General features: G+C 36.6%; 1 pseudogene; it reads left to right on the top strand.

Moving 5' to 3' along the window:
• Positions 1–20,116, top strand: part of LOC127639573 (low-density lipoprotein receptor-related protein 1B-like) — a 281,174-nt pseudogene that overhangs the window by 102,113 nt on the left and 158,945 nt on the right.

The raw sequence follows: 20,116 nt of genomic DNA, 5'->3' as shown, positions 1-20,116 counted from the left end.
AACCACAAAATTATATATATTTTTTCCATTTTTATGCCGTAACTCACTCAGGTAGTAACCAATGTTCTGCAAATCATGGCGGCTGCAGCCCCTCAGCTATCTGTCTGGCCACACCTGCAGGTCGCGTTTGCACCTGCGCAGACGGCCAACATCTGGAGAAAGATAACATCACCTGTTCATGTAAGTCCCTTTTGTCAAATTCTGAAATGAGAGAGGGCAGAGCTGATGTAATTCATGAGGAATTACAAAGAGGAAACTGTATTGCTAAGAACTTGCTCCTTCATAACTTTAGAGACTTAATGGCATTATCAGTTATGTGTGTTTTAATGATTAGTTTTGTCTCTGATATTGTCATAAGGCAATAAATATATATATATATATGTGGAGCGGAGGGGGGCGGGGCCGGGTCATTATGTTAACCAATGTTAACACAGTTAATGATGGGCAAGGAGAAGGTGAGAACCGGCTTGTCAACATAAATGATAATTTAATTAAACTCAAAACACACAAACATCAATACACACACATGACGGACATGCCCGTAATTCTCTCTCTCTCGAACCATCGTCACCGGCCGACTTTATCCCTCGCGTGCCTATTTTCCGACCCGGCCCCGCCCCCCTCCACTCCACAATATACATATACACCGATCAGCCACAACATTAAAACCACCTGCCTAATATTGTGTAGGTCCCCCTCATGCTGTCAAAACAGCACCAACCCGCATTTCAGAATAGCAATCTGAGATGATATTCTTCTCACCACAATTGTACAGAGGGGTTATCTGAGTTACCACAGACTTTGACAGTTCGAACCAGTCTGGCTATTCTTTGTTGATCTCTCTCATCAACAAGGTGTTTCTGTCCACAGAACTGCCGCTCACTAGATGTTTTTTGTTTTTGGCACCATTCAGAGTAAATTCTAGAGACTGTTGTGTGTGAAAATCCCAGGAGATCAGCAGTTACAGAAATACTCAAACCAGCCCATCTGGCACCAACAATCATCCATGCAATTATCTAATCAGCCAATCGTGTGGCAGCAGTGCAGTACATAAAATCATGCAGATATGGGTCAGGAGCTTCAGTTAATGTTCACATCAACCATCAGAATGGGGAAACAATTAGAGGTGCAGATGGACTGGTTTGAGTATTTCTGTATCTGCTGATCTCCTGGGAATTTCACCCACAACAGTCTCTAGAATTTACTCTGAATGGTGCCAAAAACAAAAAATATCTAGTGAGCGGCAGTTCTGTGGACAGAAACAAAGTCTACGGTAACTCAGATAACCGCTCTGTACAATTTGGCGCTGTTTTGGCAGCACGTATTGGACCTCCACAATATTAGGCAGGTGTATACTGCCTTATGACAATATATAATAAATATATATATATATATATATATATATATATATATATATATATATATATACTATATATTGCTTTTCCATAAGTTGTACGTTTTTTAAGTTGTAAGATACTTTTTAAGTACATTTGAAAAATATTTTTTTTATTTGTTTGGTTGGTTTGTTTATACTTTCATGCATCTTAACCATTCTTATTTGCTTGCTTTATTCACTGATTGATTTCACCATGTTCTTGTCATTATAGCATTTGGTAGTGATATGGCATTAAACAATAAAATATAAATACAAATTGTCACTGATTTTTCTCCTAAAATTCCCCAGGATGAATAAAAATAGGAAAATATGAGACAATTTTTGTCATATAATAAGAGTATAGAACTATAAAATTAATATGGATATCATAGAATTTGATGAGAAATGTTCATGTTGAAATTACTTGTGACTGGAGACTTTGTTGTCCTGGCAAATCTGAGCCAGGACAACAAATCTGAGTATAGATATTGTTGAGACCTCTTTTGAAACTCTATAGAGGAAACAGTTTTATTCTATTTTTAAGTTCTATTTCTAAGGAAAAAAGAAATCTAAGAAATGAGAGACTTAAATATGATGTTAGCGATATTTTAAGAACCTGACTGATATCACTGAAAAACAAATACCAGAAAACAAGGCAAAAAAAAAATAAACATTCTGCCTGTCAGTCATTTTTCATGGTCAGGCTTGCTAACATCAACTTTGCTGACATGTCTTTGTAGGACAGGGTTTTGGAGAAAATTTGTGTGGTTGACGTAAACAAAATGGCGGAAGTAAGCAAACAGAACCATTTAATCTGATTGCTGTCTAAGAAAATGAGATAAAAATAAAAAATATCTAATTTGTGATTTTTGTATTCTACTGGTTGGTTTATTAATATATATATTGGGCAATATATGCAGATTTTTTGTTTGCACGCACAGGCTAGTCAGTTAAGCCGTCGTTTACGGGGAGATATGACAACAGATCAGAAAGTTTTATGTGACACTAAATATGTCCATTGATTTCTAATTCCAATTCGAAATGTCTCCAGTCTGCCTGAAGTTTGGCTCAGAGTTGTCGTGCTTATACTTGTGTGTGGCTTCACTTTAAAGTATTAGTTCTCTTTAAAACAACAATTCTGTTGTTGATTACTCACGTAACCAAACCTGCACTTAGGTCAAGAGAGGGATAAATAGGAAACAACTGAGTGATTAAAAGTGTGTATTCTTTCTGTAACATCTTGTTCCTGCCATTTTCAGCCTCATTGGTGGTCACCAAGACTAAACGTTGTGGTCCAGCGGAGTTTCAGTGTCGAAATCAACGTTGTATTCAGGTCTCGTGGAAGTGTGATGGGGATGATGACTGTTCTGACAGCAGTGATGAAGAGCCGCACCTCTGTTGTAAGTCTACTCTCATCATTATAATCCAACCATGAAAATACAGTAACAAAGGCCATGTTTGCAATTGAATACTAGAGCAATGCAAACTATGTCATACATACTGCTTACTGCATACTATATATTTAAATTAAATGTGAAACGGTGCACAAAATGCAACGAGAAACATTTTAAATTGTGGTATGTTATACTGATGTCAAAATAACCAATACAATTGGTTGAATTTGGACATGTGCTAATACGACCATGAAATAACAAAAACACAAATTTGACATTTATTAAACCTTGGACGCCCAGATGCTTTACATCCAATTAATTTTATCTATAATTTCATCTGCTACCAAATAAAAGTGACTTTCATTCTGACAGACTGCTAAACGCTTACACACTAACTGTGGTTTTGTGTCTCCGCAGCTAATCGCAGTTGCCCAGCGGACCAATTTAAATGCTTGAACAACCGTTGTATCCCAAAGAGATGGCTGTGTGATGGCACCGATGACTGCGGCAGCAACGAAGACGAGTCCAACCGCACCTGTTCTGGTGAGCATCACTCAAGAGCCCTGTCCTACATGGAGTCCCCTTATACGTGGCCATTCATCCGGAACAACCCCACAAACCACATTGCACATTGCTTGCTGTAGGCTATATGCTCTGAAAGCTAGCGCCATTGGAGAATACGTTACTTTTGAGAGGAGGACAAGTCTTACGTGACACCCCTGTATAATTTCCCATCGGTAGAGGCTTATGTGTCACACATTCCCTCCGGTCGATTCGACTGTTTGTGGAATGAAACTAGGTTTTTAACATAATTCATCATATATTTGGCAGGATTTACACGTGACACACAACCGTTTCGGCCCAGTGAGCACAAGTCTCCATGAGAGTTTCCACGTCATGCACAAGGGGCCGTAGGTTGCCAATGACAAAGTCACTTAAGTTTATACACTATAAAAATATTCATAGAGTTAGCAAATAATTAAATAATAATTATCATTTTTGAAAATTGTTTCCCAACAATTCATTGTTATTATTATAGTATTTTGTTCGTCTTACTAATTCTAACAATTTAATATACACTTACTAACAAATTACCAACTTTTAAAATGAAGTTAAATATAACAATAAAATAATAATTAATAAATATTTTTTAATTAACAAACAAATACACATGTTAAACTGTTTATTTAATTCATGTTTAATGTAGTTAAATGTAACAATAAAACAATTAATTAATAAATACTTTTAATTAACAAATAGACATTGAAAATTGTTTATTTAATTATTTAATTTAATTTAATTAAACATTAAAATACAATAAAAAAAATATTTAATTGAGAAATATATATGGACATATTTAAAATTGCTTATTTAATTCATGTTTTAAAATGTTGTTAAAATAAATGATAAAATGATACATTATATATATACACTCACCTAAAGGATTATTAGGAACACCATACTAATACTGTGTTTGACCCCCTTTCGCCTTCAGAACTGCCTTAATTCTACGTGGCATTGATTCAACAAGGTGCTGAAAGCATTCTTTAGAAATGTTGGCCCATATTGATAGGATAGCATCTTGCAGTTGATGGAGATTTGTGGGATGCACATCCAGGGCACCAAGCTCCCGTTCCACCACATCCCAAAGATGCTCTATTGGGTTGAGATCTGGTGACTGTGGGGGCCATTTTATTACAGTGAACTCATTGTCATGTTCAAGAAACCAATTTGAAATGATTCGAGCTTTGTGACATGGTGCATTATCCTGCTGGAAGTAGCCATCAGAGGATGGGTACATGGTGGCCATAAAGGGATGGACATGGTCAGAAACAATGCTCAGGTAGGCCGTGGCATTTAAACGATGCCCAGTTGGCACTAAGGGGCCTAAAGTGTGCCAAGAAAACATCCCCCACACCATTAAACCACCACCACCAGCCTGCACAGTGGTAACAAGGCATGATGGATCCATGTTCTCATTCTGTTTACGCCAAATTCTGACTCTACCATCTGAATGTCTCAACAGAAATCGAGACTCATCAGACCAGGCAACATTTTTCCAGTCTTCAACTGTCCAATTTTGGTGAGCTCTTGCAAATTGTAGCCTCTTTTTCCTATTTGTAGTGGAGATGAGTGGTACCGGTGGGGTCTTCTGCTGTTGTAGCCCATCCGCCTCAAGGTTGTGCGTGTTGTGGCTTCACAAATGCTTTGCTGCATACCTCGGTTGTAACGAGTGGTTATTTCAGGCAAAGTTGCTCTTCTATCAGCTTGAATCAGTCGGCCCATTCTCCTCTGACCTCTAGCATCAACAAGGCATTTTCAGCCCACAGGACTGCCGCATACTGGATGTTTTTCCTTTTCACACCATTTTTTGTAAACCCTAGAAATGGTTGTGCGTGAAAATCCCAGTAACTGAGCAGATTGTGAAATACTCAGACCGGCCTGTCTGGCACCAACAACCATGCCACGCTCAAAATTGCTTAAATCACCTTTCTTTCCCATTCTGACATTCAGTTTGGAGTTCAGGAGATTGTCTTGACCAGGACCACACCCCTAAATGCATTGAAGCAACTGCCATGTGATTGGTTGATTAGATAATTGCATTAATGAGAAATTGAACAGGTGTTCCTAATAATCCTTTAGGTGAGTGTATATATATATATATATATATATATATATATATATATATATATATATATATATATATATATATTTATTTATTTTTAATTGATGAAAAGATGTATAAAACTATTCATTTAATTTCTGTTTTTAAATGGAGTTTTTTCAACTTAACAAATAAATAGACAAGTTAAAAATAAATAGTTAAATATAATAATACATTTATTTTAAATGCAAATTTCCATCTGCTTAAAAATAAATAAATAAAATTAAGTTGCTTGTCTTTGTCCTTTAGCCAAGTGCTTTTCTTTATTAGCCAATCGTGTATAAAAAATGTCAATGAAAAGTTCACTCTTGGGAGCAACCAATGAATTTTCAAGGCAGTTTAAAGACACACCCCTTCTCCCACATGCCACTCGAAGTAAATCTAAGACTATTATTGGACAGCTTCCTCCATTGTGTTCTTTGGAAGAAAGAAAGTTGTGTGAGTTTGGAAGGATGAGTGCTAGTAAATGATGACATCAGTTTTGGGTGAACTATCCCTTTAAGAACACAACAGTACCTCCTGGAAGCTTCTTCCAGCTATGTATTCTGGATAGAGAGCAAATGTTTGAGACTGCAATAAGTTTTAACCATATCCTACAGCTATGAAGTCTAAATCTTGAGAAGATTACAAATCTCCTCCCTGAGGGTTTCCTGACGCCAGGTTAAACATATAATCGAAACATCAATATCGTATTGTGTTGTGTTGTTGGAGCTGTGCTGTTGCAGCTGTTAGACACTTGATAAAGGGGATAGAGACAAATTTCACACTTTTTGTCGACAGGCATTGGTCGATTTAATTTAGATAGTCTTGAGACAAAGTTCTCCTTTGTGGGTAATACATTTTCTAATCTAATCTTCAAAGGGAGAATTTTAAGGAATACAATGACAACATTCTGGTAAAGGTGAAAGGGGAATTTGTGCCACCTGATAATTTACAGTCATCTCATCTTCCTAATGCGTTTCTGTGGCTTTTTCCATACTTTAGAGAGATTTTAAAGTTTAAGATGAGAAATTATGCTTGGTTTATTAAGAAAATGTACAATATGTCATGCTATTGTGTGTTAATGCTTAATATTTACCGGTAATATGATGAAGAATAGAACACTTGAATATTGTTTTTCTTTTGTGGCTATTTGATGAGCAAAAAATACCACTTAAAATGATTTGCATACAAACCAAGATGCAATATATCCTTTGTCTTAGAGACTGCTAATTATCATGCAGACATTTAGCAAGTAGTCAAGAAATAATGAACAATGGTTATCATATTTTCATAAAAAAGACGCACATTTCAAAGAAAAAAGAATATTTCAACATCAACTTGGTTAGTCATATTATTAAAACTGTATTTGGTTTTCAAAGAAACCTCTCGCAAACCTGGAATTTCAGAACGACATCTTGAGGGAATTAATTAATTGTCTGGAAACCTGTTTTTAACTCCTTGTGCAAATTAAATAGACCGGAATAGCAAGGCTTGCAGTCTAAAAATTAGAAATAATAATAAATAAATGAAAAAAGATTTTTCTCATTTTCTTCCTTTTGACAGTAACGTCAAAAAGATCATTAAAATCAAGATGAGGGTGCTCCGACAAGCTCCCTGGAAACATTAGATGAGTGTAATGCATACCTGCCGAAAAGAGAAATAGGTAGAGTAATAGTTTGAACTAGAACTGAAAAAACTATCGTTACTTACTCATCCTCATGTCATCCCAAACCCATATAATGTTTTGTTTTCCAACACTAAAAACAATTCTTAAATAATATCAACATAGATTTGTTTCAATACGACGACAGTTCATAGTGATCATGGCTGACAAGCTCCAGAAATGGCTAAAAGTATTGTAAAGCCATATGATTACTTTTTGTGATTAAAGTATTTATTCACTGATAATCTTCACCTATGATATGGCCTTTACATTAGACATGGCACCTATGGTGCGAGTTGGACATCAGTAACATAAAATGTCAGTTGTTCAAACGCCAAACTGTCTTGTGAGCAAACACCGTGACATTAAACCTGCGCCATATTTGGTTTTAGAGCCAATATGGAGATCAAGATTATCAGTGAATAATGACAAAACAATACGTGTTTGTAATGGACTTAAAGTGAGTAAAAAAAGATGGAATTTTCGTTTTTGGGTGAACTATTCCTTCATTTGAATCAGCTGAAAATGAGAGCTGTCTCAACTTTTGGCTTGTTAGCTAAACCCTAATGAACTAAGGGAAGGCTTCTTGCCACAGACAAATCATTCATTCATATCGCTACATTTTGCTTGTTTCATATTTCATTTCGTTGTTACTATTTTTAAAGCATAAAAAAAGTTGGTAAACCACCAAACATCTGTTCTCATACCGTCAGAATTCAAATCTGCACCTGTTCGGCTGTTCCTGTTAGCTTTACTTACAGTAATTTAGAGCTTTATATAACAGCACAACCTGTCCTTCGAATGTTTTCAACACAAGGTCCCTTTGTAGTCTGAAGTCCTTTTCAAACAACACATTGCAAAACATCAGAACCATTATTCAGACTCTAAAAAAAATGTCAGTGTGCTTTTGGACCATATCAATGTATTTCACTTCTTTCTCACAATTTTGTTGAAACTTGATCCCGTTATCGATATTCATATTCAACTATTTGTGTATTATTTAATGTCTTTCAGTTCAATAATGAACAAGAAGATCATCTAAATATGCACAAACTTGTTTCTAAATGTGTGATCTAGATATAGTGATCAGAATTGGGTGTAATCTGATTAAAGAGTAATTAGTCACTGTAATTTAATTACCTTTTAATTCAGGTAGTGTGATACATTACATTTTAAATTATTGTAATCAGATTACAGTTAGAGGTTTTCAATTAAGGTAATTACTTTTAAGTACATTACTTGGGTTACACACATTTCGAAAATATTTTTTATATATGATACATTTAAAATATGTTCATATGTTTGTCTGTTTGCATTTCTGTGACATCTAATTGTTTGTGACAATTTAAATTTGTTGAGCAGAAAAACGTATATTTATAAAAAATTGTTTTAGAAAGTATCGTAAAAGTAAAATCATTTGTAATGTGATTACTTTTACAATAAAGTAATTAGTAATTTAATCTGATTACAATTTTTAGAGAAGTAATTTTATCATTTGTAATAAATTACTTTTTAGAGTAATTTACTCTACACTGATTGTGATATGCCAGTGTATCACGCTTTTTTCACGATTTTTGGTTGATTTTGTGTAGATTCATGTCACGGTATATGTATTCATCTATTTGTGTATTCATATCATGTCATATGTTCAGTAATGAAGAAGCAGGTCATCTAAATAAGCGCAAAATCGGAGAATGGTATTTCAAAGTGCAGTCTGAGTCGCTTCTATGAGGTGCGAGAAAGAATAATTCACTCTTTTTCTCACGGACATGCAATTCAATTATGATGTCGCAATGCCTTGCGATATATTGAATGGTGATATACAGTATGTATCGCGATAGTATAAGGGCATTAGTGTCTTAACAATACCCAGCCCTACATTACACACTTACCACTATTTTGTCTGTTATCAACCATTTAAGCATGCCGTTATTTGAATTGATTTGATTTATGTATTTTTTTATTGTCTATTATTGTTGTATAAAAATGCAATTTGGATAAAACCACTGATAAATGGCAAGTAAAAACAATCGAATTATGACTGGTCGCTTTACACGTCAGTCAGATGGTCTTTTCCTGTCTAAGTAGGTGGTTTTTGGATGGAAAAAGTGGACCAGACTTTATGCTTTTAGTCAGGTCTGGCTACACAAGAATAGATTTCCTTTGTTTTCATGCTATTGTCCCTCTAGTCTCTGTAACCGTTTGTGGCTCTCCTTGTGTGCTAATCATCTCTTAATTTATTTAGTGTCCTTCATCCTTTGTTAGATTGTAGCCAGACTTGATATTTCATATCTCAAGGGCCACCTATTTGACCACCTGAGCATCCTTGATACAAGATTCATCTCTTGCTGTTTTCGCTGTACCCTCTGTTGGTCTCCTAGCCGTGAGAATAAAGAGTTATCTCTGGCCTTCAAAACATCCAAACAAACTGAAGTTTATATCCATCCTGAGAAATTCTTTTGTGATGTAATTTTAAAGCAGTGATCAATAACCATCAATATATATGTGTGTGTGTAGTAGAGATTCAATCACACATTCTTCAGTTCTTCAGAATCACTGTCTACATCTCCTGTGTATAGTTTCAAAGTCTTCTCCTAGTTAGGCAGGCAGCTGGTCGGTCTCCAAGAAAGAAATCCTCCAACAATATTCCATATTTATCTTATCCATCTTTTTGTATCATAATCAATTCCAGTTGCCGGATTCTAGGCCAGATGATAATACAAAACACATCTTGAACGTTTAGGCTAATAAAGTCCTTGAGGAAACTAATGTCATGCACTTGTAGAGCCGTATCTCTCTAGATGATTTACTCAAAATCAAGTATGAGACTGGCTACAGATCAGTCTAGGTGAAAACAAATCCAGATGGACTTTGCCAAGAGAGCATAAAAGACAAAGGATTGCCTAGAATAGATATTTTAGAAACCATTATTTAGGAACAGAAAGAAGAAACAGATTTCTCTTTGCAGTGAGTGGCCAAAAAATTACAATCCATTACAATATAGAGAAACTTCTCTTATTCTATTGCCGTTCATCCTATGAAGGGTCACGGGAGTGCTGAAGCCCATCCCAGCTGTATACAACTTTGATAGGTGGCCATTCCATCGCAGGGATAACTAACATACACAAACAAACACATTCATACACACTCACACCTACGGTCAATTTAGAGTGCCCAATTTACTTGATCCGAAAGTCTTTGGACTGTGGGGGAAATTGGAGCACCTGGAGGAAACCCACGCAAACACAAAAAGAACATGCAAATTCCACACAGAAAAGCCCAGGGTGAGCCGGGACTCGAACCAGGGACATTATTACTGTGAGGCAAATGTGCCATCCACATCTGCGTGAATGTGCTTTAGGCATGCTGCATGGAGGCATGAGGACTGCAGATGTGGCCAGGGCAATAAATTGCAAATGCCTAAGACAGCACTACAGGGAGACAGGAAGGAGAGCTGATCGTCCTCGCAGTGGCAGACTACGTGTAACAACACCTACACAGGATTGACCTTTTTGTGTGTCGTACAAGATGCAGGGGTGAGATTAAATCCATTCAGGTGTGATTTTATATCTGTGGTTTTGCTTTACACAGCCCAGACCTGCCAGCCGGGCCAGTTTCCCTGTGAGAATGGACGCTGCATTCCTGAGTACTGGCGCTGTGACCGAGATGATGACTGTGGGGATCAGTCGGATGAGTCTTCGTCATGTGGTGAGTCTTCCTCACATGGAGAGCTTTGAAGTTCTTTCCTCTGTATTTCTATATTTTATCTGTTCCATCATAATTTTCTTTTACATCCTGAAGCCTACTTATGCTTCAGTTTGAAGTGCTATTCATCAAACCCCACTTACTTTAGTCCCCTATGTACTGTAAAGCAGGACAATATTGTACTATACTGTACCTAGAGCATGCTATTAATCAATAATTTAATTAAAACTTGAACTAAGATTGAATTTATCGAGTAAGACTTGACCAGCAGACCTTTTATTCTATTTTCAAATGCATTTTGAATTGCTTAGATGTTCCATTAGCATGAGATTGCATGTAAAATCAAGGGTTGTTAGCTGGTATCCAAGCTTTGCCAGGCTGGTTTTGCTGGTCTGTTTTGATGGTTTTAAATTAATTTTGGGCACTTTTCACCTGGTCAAGCTGAGAGGCCACCTGGCCAACCACCTAAACCAGCTAAACACTAGTTTGGCCAGGCTGGGATGCTAGCTGGACCAGCTTAAGCCAGCTAAGACCTGGAAACCACCTTAGGTTGATTACGCATTTTGCTTTTTAATTTTGATCAGATGTACATATACATACATATATATATATATATATATATATATATATATATATATATATATATATATGTATGTATGTGTGTATGTACTGTATGTAACCTATGTATGTATGTACATAGGTTACATACAGTAGATTTATATATATATATATATATATATATATATATATATATATATATGCATAGTTACATACAGTATGTATATCTATGCATATATATATATATATATATATATATATATATATATATATATATATATATATATATATATATGCATAGGTTACATACAGTAGATTTATATAGATTTTATTGAATTGAATGGGACACTGAATTCAGTTAATCTTTTTTTAAACATTTAATGGCAAAATGTATTCTTCTCTTGTTAAATTAGTTCTATTGTACATTTTCAAAACAGCTAAGGGTTTCTTCAAGGTCATATCTAGTGTTATGAGTTCAGTGTAGTTTGATGGTTGAACTTTCTAATTATAATAGACATTTGCTATTGAGAGCCTAAACAAAACAATACTAGATCTGAAGTGTTTGCTGGAGGATCATTAAACATACAAAGAAAACAGCCTATGCTGTTTTTATATTTCCACAGTTGATGCCTCTTTGATATCTTTCGATCTTTTCTTGGATCTGGTTTGTGCTTTTTGTTCCCACCAAACTACATTTGTTTGATTGGATTCCTAAATGTAAAAACAAAAAACTAATCTGTGAACATCACAGAGACACCTGCCCTTACGAAAACCGAGAATTTGTGGCAAATTTGCTGCAAACTTGAAACAAATTCACCCCCTTTAGGTGTTTCCATTGTTGCGTTATAACCTTGTGGCAGATCTCTGTGGGAGCTAGGTGAACAGTTCACGGAAGACTTTAATTACACACATTTTCACTTGGACAGAACATAAAACTTATTTTCAGCACACACTCGCAGGTACACACTCACACAACTCAGTGATGCTCACACTGTTGGCCTTTCAAACCCAACACAGAATGCACACGTTCGTCAGCTGCATGCATCTCTCTCTCAAATTCAAATTCAAAGGGGCTTTATTGGCATGAATGTAACAATACAGTATTGCCAAACCAGAGGCTGTGTAAAAAAGAACTACACCTTAATCTATAATTACATTTAGTTTAACAGATTTAACAAATATGAAAATAAATTATAAAAATAAATACAAAAAAGGTTCAGAACTGCTGAAGACCACAGTGTTTAAAAAAGTGAAGAGCACTGACACATAAATGAATATACACACATACACTGAGGGTCACTGTGGTGAACATAGGGGGGTGACACACAGGGGTAAAACACATAACACAGATTCACCCACTGTCTCTCAGGCTGTGACACATTAAAACGTATCTTGCAGCCAGTGCTGCTGTGTGTCCCTCTCCAAGTATTATATTAATTTGTTCTTGTTCTGTCATGGTTATAAATGTAATGTCTATGCTGTTTGTTAATTTATCTATATAAATGTCCCTTGTATCTTGGAATTTTGGGCAGTGAAGTAGAAAGTGCACCTCTGTCTCAACCTCACCTGTCGTACAGTGAGCACACACCCTTTCTCCTCTGGGTAACCATGTTTGTCTGTGTCTGCCTCTCTCGATGGCGAGACTGTGCTCACTGAGCCTGTACTTGCTCAGGATCTGTCTCTGCTTTGTATCTCTGACAGTCAGGAGATAATCTTCCAATTCATACTTTGATTTTAGAGTCCGATAGAATTGTAATTTGCTTTGTGTTTTAGTTTCTTGATCCCAATGTTCCAGATAGGTGATTTGAGATTGCTTGATGATCTGATTTATTCTGATGTTTTGTTGTAAAGCAGTGCTGGTCTGAGGCTGGTTACTGTTAGTACTGTTAACCGAGTTAGTGAGTCTCAGAACCAGCTGACTGAGGGGATTTTTTTGAGGGTTTTAAAATGAAGCGACTCTGTAGGACTTGATTTTAAATGCATCCAAAAATTTAGAGATCTTTTTTGTATGTTAATAATCAATGGGAATCGTCCTAATTCTGCCCTGCATGCATTATTGGGTGTTTTCCTTTATAATTTCAAAATGTATTTGCAGAACTCTGTGTGTAGGGCTTCTGTTGGATGCTTGTCCCATCTAGTGTAGCTCTATCTCTCCAGCTCCTATTTATCCCTCTCCCAGATGATTGGGGTAATTCAGTGCCAGGCGTCCATACTTATGGCCCTGCCACACCCTCCTCATTACAAACATGTTTAGTTTCCTTTGTTTTTTTTTTAAAGTGTATGCTTTTGTTCCTTGTTCAAGATCAGCAGGTTTAAGTGGTATACAAGCCAAAAAACTCAAAATCACCTTTGGTAGAAAACCTGTTTAATGTAGGCCAGATTTGGCACTGTGTTGGTAAAAAGTGGTTTGAGTGGTCAGCTATAAGTAAACCATTCGTAGGTTGATTCACCCTAATAAGTGTAATACTTGCTCTGTAGTCCTATCAAAAATTGCTTTGTTTGTTTGAACCAGCCAGACACAGCAACATTGATTCAACTAATCGCTTGCATTTGGGACGGAATCTGTTTTCTAGACCAGTGTCATTTGGAAAGAGAATTGAGGAAAGCTGTTCAAAAACGTAGAAAATTCCATTTTGTGACGTTAGTGGCACAGAAATTACGGTTTAATTAAGTTAATCAATTTGAATGAGATTTTGTGCTTTATTGCTATGCCTTGAAAGACCATGTTCTTTGGCTTGCTGTAAACCCACTGTGATGGCTCAAGTTGCCTCTGACAGCTACATTCAGCTCTCGTAAATGAGTCACAGAGATGAAAAATAAAACAGTAAATCTCTGCCTCTCTTCCTCTGAGGGACGAGGTGTGTGTTTGAAGCTTTTTCCGCCATTATTGTCGCATCTTATTCTATTCTATTTAGTTTATATTTCCTTGGGTACCATTTCAGCGTTGCTTCAATATTCACAAACACATACTCGAATACAGTCCTTGTACAGAATAATTAAAGTTTATGCTTGGCTTCCTTAAATCAAAATCAAGCTGACACTGGAAAGCAGACTGTGCACTGTCTGAGAAACCGCAGGCACCGTTTCGTTCACAGTTACAACCGTAGAGCAGTTGCTTGCTCACTTCGGTTGGGAGTAGATGTCAATTTGACACATATTCACTGTCAGGAATTGAGGTATGCTTTTTCTAACACATGTTTAATTTTGAAAGGTCTGAGTTGTCAGTTTATTTTGAAATGCTCATGCGGCAGTTTAGCACTTCTGTCTCCAGAGAGATAAGACAGAAGGTGCAAAGTTCAACGAAAACAAACTCTGTGTTTGTTGTTCTCGATGGCTCGTGGCAGTTGAGGTAAGTCTAAGTCTTAACCCTAAGCTTATATTATTCTAATCACATTTCCAGCAGGCAAGAGGACAAAGTTACAAAGTTGAGTGAAGTTGGACAGGGGAGTATCTCTTGTCCTCTGTCCCAAAGATTAGCTTTTTTAATATTTCATTCTCCTTGTGTCCTCCCTAGATTTCCCGACGTGTGAACCGTTGACCCAGTTCAGCTGCACAAATGGGAAATGCATCAGTGTGAAATGGCACTGTGATTCTGGTGAGATAAATCTCCATTGCTAAAGCTAATGATGATCAGAGTAGACTTTGGATAGAGACATCATGTAATTTATTTCTGCTAATTTGTCCAAATGATTTAATTTTTTCCTTCCTTCCTTCCTTCATCCCTCCCTCTCTCTCTTTCTTTCTTTCTTTCCTTCCTTCCATCCTTCCTTCCTTTTCCTTCCTTCCTTCCCCCATCCCTCCCTCTCTTTCTTTCTTCCTTTCCTCCCTACCTTCATCCCTCCCTCTCTCTTTTCTTTCTTTCCATCCATCTATCCTTCCTTCCTTCCTTCCTTCTTCCCTCCCTGCCTCCATCCCTCCTTCCCCTCTCTTTCTTTCTTTCTTTCTTTCTTTCTTTCTTTCTTTCCATCCTTTCTTTCCATCCATCCATCCATCCTTCCTTCCTTTTCCTTCCTTCCTTCCTCCATCCCTCCCTTTCTCTCTTTCTTTCTTCCTTTCCTCCCTACCTTCATCCCTCCCTCTCTCTTTTCTTTCTTTCTTTCCTTCATTTCTTTCTTTCTTTCCATCCATCTATCCATCCTTGCTTCCTTCTTCCCTCCCTGCCTCCATCCCTCCTTCCCCCTCTCTTTCTTTCTTTCCATCCTTTCTTTCCATCCATCCATCCATCCATCCATCCATCCTTCCTTCCTTCTTTCTTATGTCTTTAGAGGATGACTGTGGGGATGGCAGTGATGAGTTGGGGTGCATTCACGCCTGTTCGGTGGCTCAGTTTCAGTGCTCCAGCGGGAAGTGTATTCCTGAGCACTGGATGTGTGACGGAGACAATGATTGTGGTGACCTCAGCGACGAAAATGCCACCTGCTCGAGAACAGGTGTGTGCGATCACAAACACAATCACCAGCCATACAACCCAATGTCTTCCATCTTCAAAATACAGAAGTTTGCACTCAAAACAAGTTTTGTACACGAGTGTTTGTCACCTATGAGCACTTTAGAAATTAAGCTCCTTTAAAACATATTTTTCACACTTATTACTTAAAATGTCTACGAAAATATTAGGTGGACATTGGCAGTACGTTAGAAGTACACTTAAGAGAGTACACCAGCTTTTGAAACTTTACAAAAATTGTATTAATGGCAAAGTGGTTACAATGACGTCATAATGTAGAGGTGTGTATAAAATAATTTTCACACAATACATATTAAAATAAATGTAATGTTTACAATGGTAATAATAGTAATGCATTATTAAAAATATAGAATTTTATATGTTTTTTATATTTCAATTTTAAGAATGAAAATCTGGGACATGGGTAAAACAATAATATCAATACATAAAAGGCATTTGAAAAGTAGCAAAAGTAAATGATAAAGGACTGTTAAAAAGTTTCTAAGGCTGTTAGTTTTACTCTAACCTTAATATAAATATTAAGAAAAAAAGCATTTAAATATTGCAGCATTAACAAAAATCATAGTTGAATAAACCTATAAAAAAATAATAATTTTTTTTAACAAGCTCCTTCCCTCCATCAGCGCTCTCTGCTGTTAATGACTGCAGCCAGAAAGAATTCCATTGCCATGGTGATGGCACATGCGTCCCTGAGCTCTGGCGCTGTGACGGTGATAAAGACTGCGAAGACGGCAGCGACGAATTCGCCTGTGAAGGAGACAAGAGAATGTGTGACCCCAAAGCAAAGTTCACTTGCAAGGTCTCAGGTAGATGGCAATATCCATTACATAATCACATTATCCCAGTATATAATCAAGTTTCCCACTAATATTCCTCTGGAAAATTCTCTAAGAGTCTGATGAGCCATAAATATCATTTATCGATTGATTGTAGCCTGGGCTGACATGATTAGTTAGCTCTAATTCTAATTACATTGCAATATCAGTATTCCAATGAAAATGAGACCATGATGTGGAAAGTCGGTTCCAAAAAGGCCACTGATTATGGCTTAGCTTCACTCTAGACTGAATTTATAATGCTTAAAATGGATCAAATTGAGGGATCTGAGACCTCTTAAATACGTTCCACATGGTGTGTTCTGATTGAGGCAGACAGTGAATGCTTTATTACTACGGTGAGATGGTCCTAGGTAGACTTGAGCGTATTTTGTGTGTTTGTGGCTAAATGTGTATGTGTGGGTGGAATCAATCTTTAAAGTTAGGTGTTGGAAATTGGAGCATTTGTCCTAAAATTAGCTAAAGACTGGTGTATATCCTAGGTCAGAATGATCTTCTGTTTTTATTGCTAAATACAGACTTAAGGGGGATAATTCACCAAATATGTGTATGTAAAAATGTATCAAGTTTAGTAAATGCTGCAAAGGTGTTGTTCAGTGTTAACTATTGTGTAAAACTATCTTCAACTTACTCAGCTTTTACAAACTTATTTTACAAAACTATGTTTTCTGCAGTTGTTTTGGACTGAAATAGGCTTACCTTAACATGGATCATTTGCAATCTAGCAAATCACTGCATATAATTTCCCATAGGGTTACACACAATTTCTGAGTGCTTTTTTGGGCTTTGGTGTTTGCTGTGTCATTAGTGGTAATGAGGTGCAAATTCATTGTTTTGTTTCTGTCTTTTTTGTTTTGTTAAATTATTATGTTTTGTAAAAATGTATGTAAAAAAAATACACTACACTGATAGAAATACATTTTAAGAGGTTAAATTGATATTGAATGCTATTTCTTTTTAAAGTCTTTCACTTGGACTCATCAAACCTGCTACTTTCCAAAAATGCTTTCTTTTCCATTTAAATATGAAATACTGTAAAAGTTTCTACGTACATTTTTAGCACTGATTCCTTATCAGTTCTTCTTAATAGTGTACTCAGCAGGGGCGTGTCTAGGGGAGGCTGGGGGAGGCAGTGCCTCCCCTAGGATAAGTTCTGCCTCCCCTGAGAATTTGAGAAATAATCTGTCCATCTGTTGTTTTGAGTGTAGCCCCGAATGTATTTTGAATATGAAACCGGACAAAAGCCTATGTAAACCCCCGAAATCATAAGTTGCCTTATTTCATTGTGCTTTGGCTTTGCACATACTGCATACAGCCTGTAAAAATAGACATAGGCATAATCTAGCCTATAGAATAAGTTCCTTTGCTGTCGGTAGCCTATGGGCGACTCCGTTTCTTCCTCTCTGTTGAATATGCAGCAGGTAGAGGAGGAGCTTGCACAGTCGTTGACATCAACTAACGTTACTTAGTGGCGAGTTAACGGCAATTAGCAGGAAAGACAGCAAAAATTAAGCAAATGAGGCTTTGGGGATTTTTCCGAAAGAAGTCAGTGGGTAAGAATTCACATTTGTTTTTGTCCTTAAAGTGTTAAGATCATCATCTAGCTGGCTTTCACCCACAGTAGGCTAAACCTCAAGAGTTGTAGCCTCTAACCTCCTGGTTTAGATTGACGCAGCTTGGTAGCTCCGAGTTAACGCAGTCGCCTCTCACGCTGGAAACTGCGGTTCAAGCCCCGTTCGGAATGTACTTTTCTTGTTTATCAGGTGTTGTTTTCGCTAAGGATAACCAATAAGCATTAACATAAAATGTATGTGTGGCTTGTTTTGTGATTTTAGTTTGTAGGAAACTTTGATTTGATTAAATGGTTTTGTAGAGTGTAGCAAAGATGAGCGACAGACTGAGGAGCAGCAGCTGTGCCATAATCAGGCATGGAAACTGGTAACAATTAATAATTCACTTTACTTTAGAGTAAGTTAAAAGTGAAACATTGTTTATCTCAATGATCCTAATGAAAGGATTTTGACAGATGAATTATTCTCATAGAGATGATGAGAATTATATACAATTCGATGCCATAGTGTGTCAATGAACTTAGACTAAAGTCATTCATGTATTGCTTTAACTTAGGATCTTATACATCATTTTGACTATTTATGTCAAAAAATATAAATTATTTATATTCAATATTTTTTTTACCTCACTTTACTCACTATAATATAACTCTTTTGTGATGACTTTATGTTAATGTACATGAAAATTCAAGAATCATGATAGATATTAGGTCAATCCCACTGATCTGCTCTTCCCAATACATTTTCTTCAATGGTATTGGTCCACAATTTGACATATGTAGCACTTGATGAATTAGTTGTTTGAAGCTGATTTGCAATAATTTATGTGCTGTATCTGTTCTTTTGCATCACAGATGATTCAGGGAGGAGAGAGGATGTTGAGGATAGAACTAGAGTGGAAGATTTAGGAACTGTAGAAACAGGCCCAGCCAGAGCAAAACTCAAAGAATACCCTCTCACCAGCTTTGGACTACAGGGAAGTGGTTGCTAGCGTGAAAATAAAATTGTCTGGGCTAAGCCCCGGATGTCCTTCAATGCTGGAAACGCCTCTGCATCTGATGATAAATTACAATTTAAAAGTGGATTGTTTTGTGCATATTTTTCCATCGCTAGCAGATGAGTGAGGTCTGACACAACAAAAATCCAGTTTAAGCCCTATAGTCTAATAGGGGCCCTGTGCCTATCTCTGGGTTCCTGGCTTAGAAAAAGATTTGCACTAAAACAGATTGTGTGTAGTATAGCTTAATTTTGCGCCGATTTTTTTAATTGTTTATGTTGCCCCCCCAAACAAGCCAAATGCCCCCCAAACATGATATCCTGGTAACCCCTCTGGTACTCAGTAACCTAAAGTGTTTTGGCTTGTATTTTTCAGTCTGTGAGACAAGTCATTAGCAATTCCCTCATTATCTTTCTAGACAAGTTCTTTAAGAAGGTGAAACAGGGCACTGAGTAAATACATTTCTTTTTTGAATCCTCCCAAGACCAAATTGTTTTCATGGTCATTAGACCTTGACTAAGTCTTTGCTTCACTGAGACATTAATCAGATTTTAATTCACTTTCATTCTGATTTTTGTTTAATGAGTCTTTACTCTGCTTTACTCAGTTTTCACTTTTACACCACATGCTATCCAGGCATGATGAAATAAGGGGACTAACATTAAAATGACTTTGACGTTACTATAAATTAGGGCTGTTGATTTAACGTGTTAATTCAGTGCGATTAATTTGACTAAAAATATCGTGTTAAAAATATTCGCGACATAGTGAATTATAATATGAGTGTCCTGAAGAAAATCGGCGATATGCAGCTCAATAAAGAAGAAAGAGATTGTTTTTTGTGAGCTAAAGATGGATCGAAATCAAGTGAACAAAAAGGTCAGAGGGTGTAGTTTTAGCCC

Source organism: Xyrauchen texanus, chromosome 48, assembly GCF_025860055.1.
Source record: "Xyrauchen texanus isolate HMW12.3.18 chromosome 48, RBS_HiC_50CHRs, whole genome shotgun sequence".
NCBI lineage: Eukaryota > Metazoa > Chordata > Actinopteri > Cypriniformes > Catostomidae > Xyrauchen > Xyrauchen texanus.
Note: the sequence above shows the minus strand (reverse complement) of the source record. Positions and strands in the feature narration are given on the sequence as shown.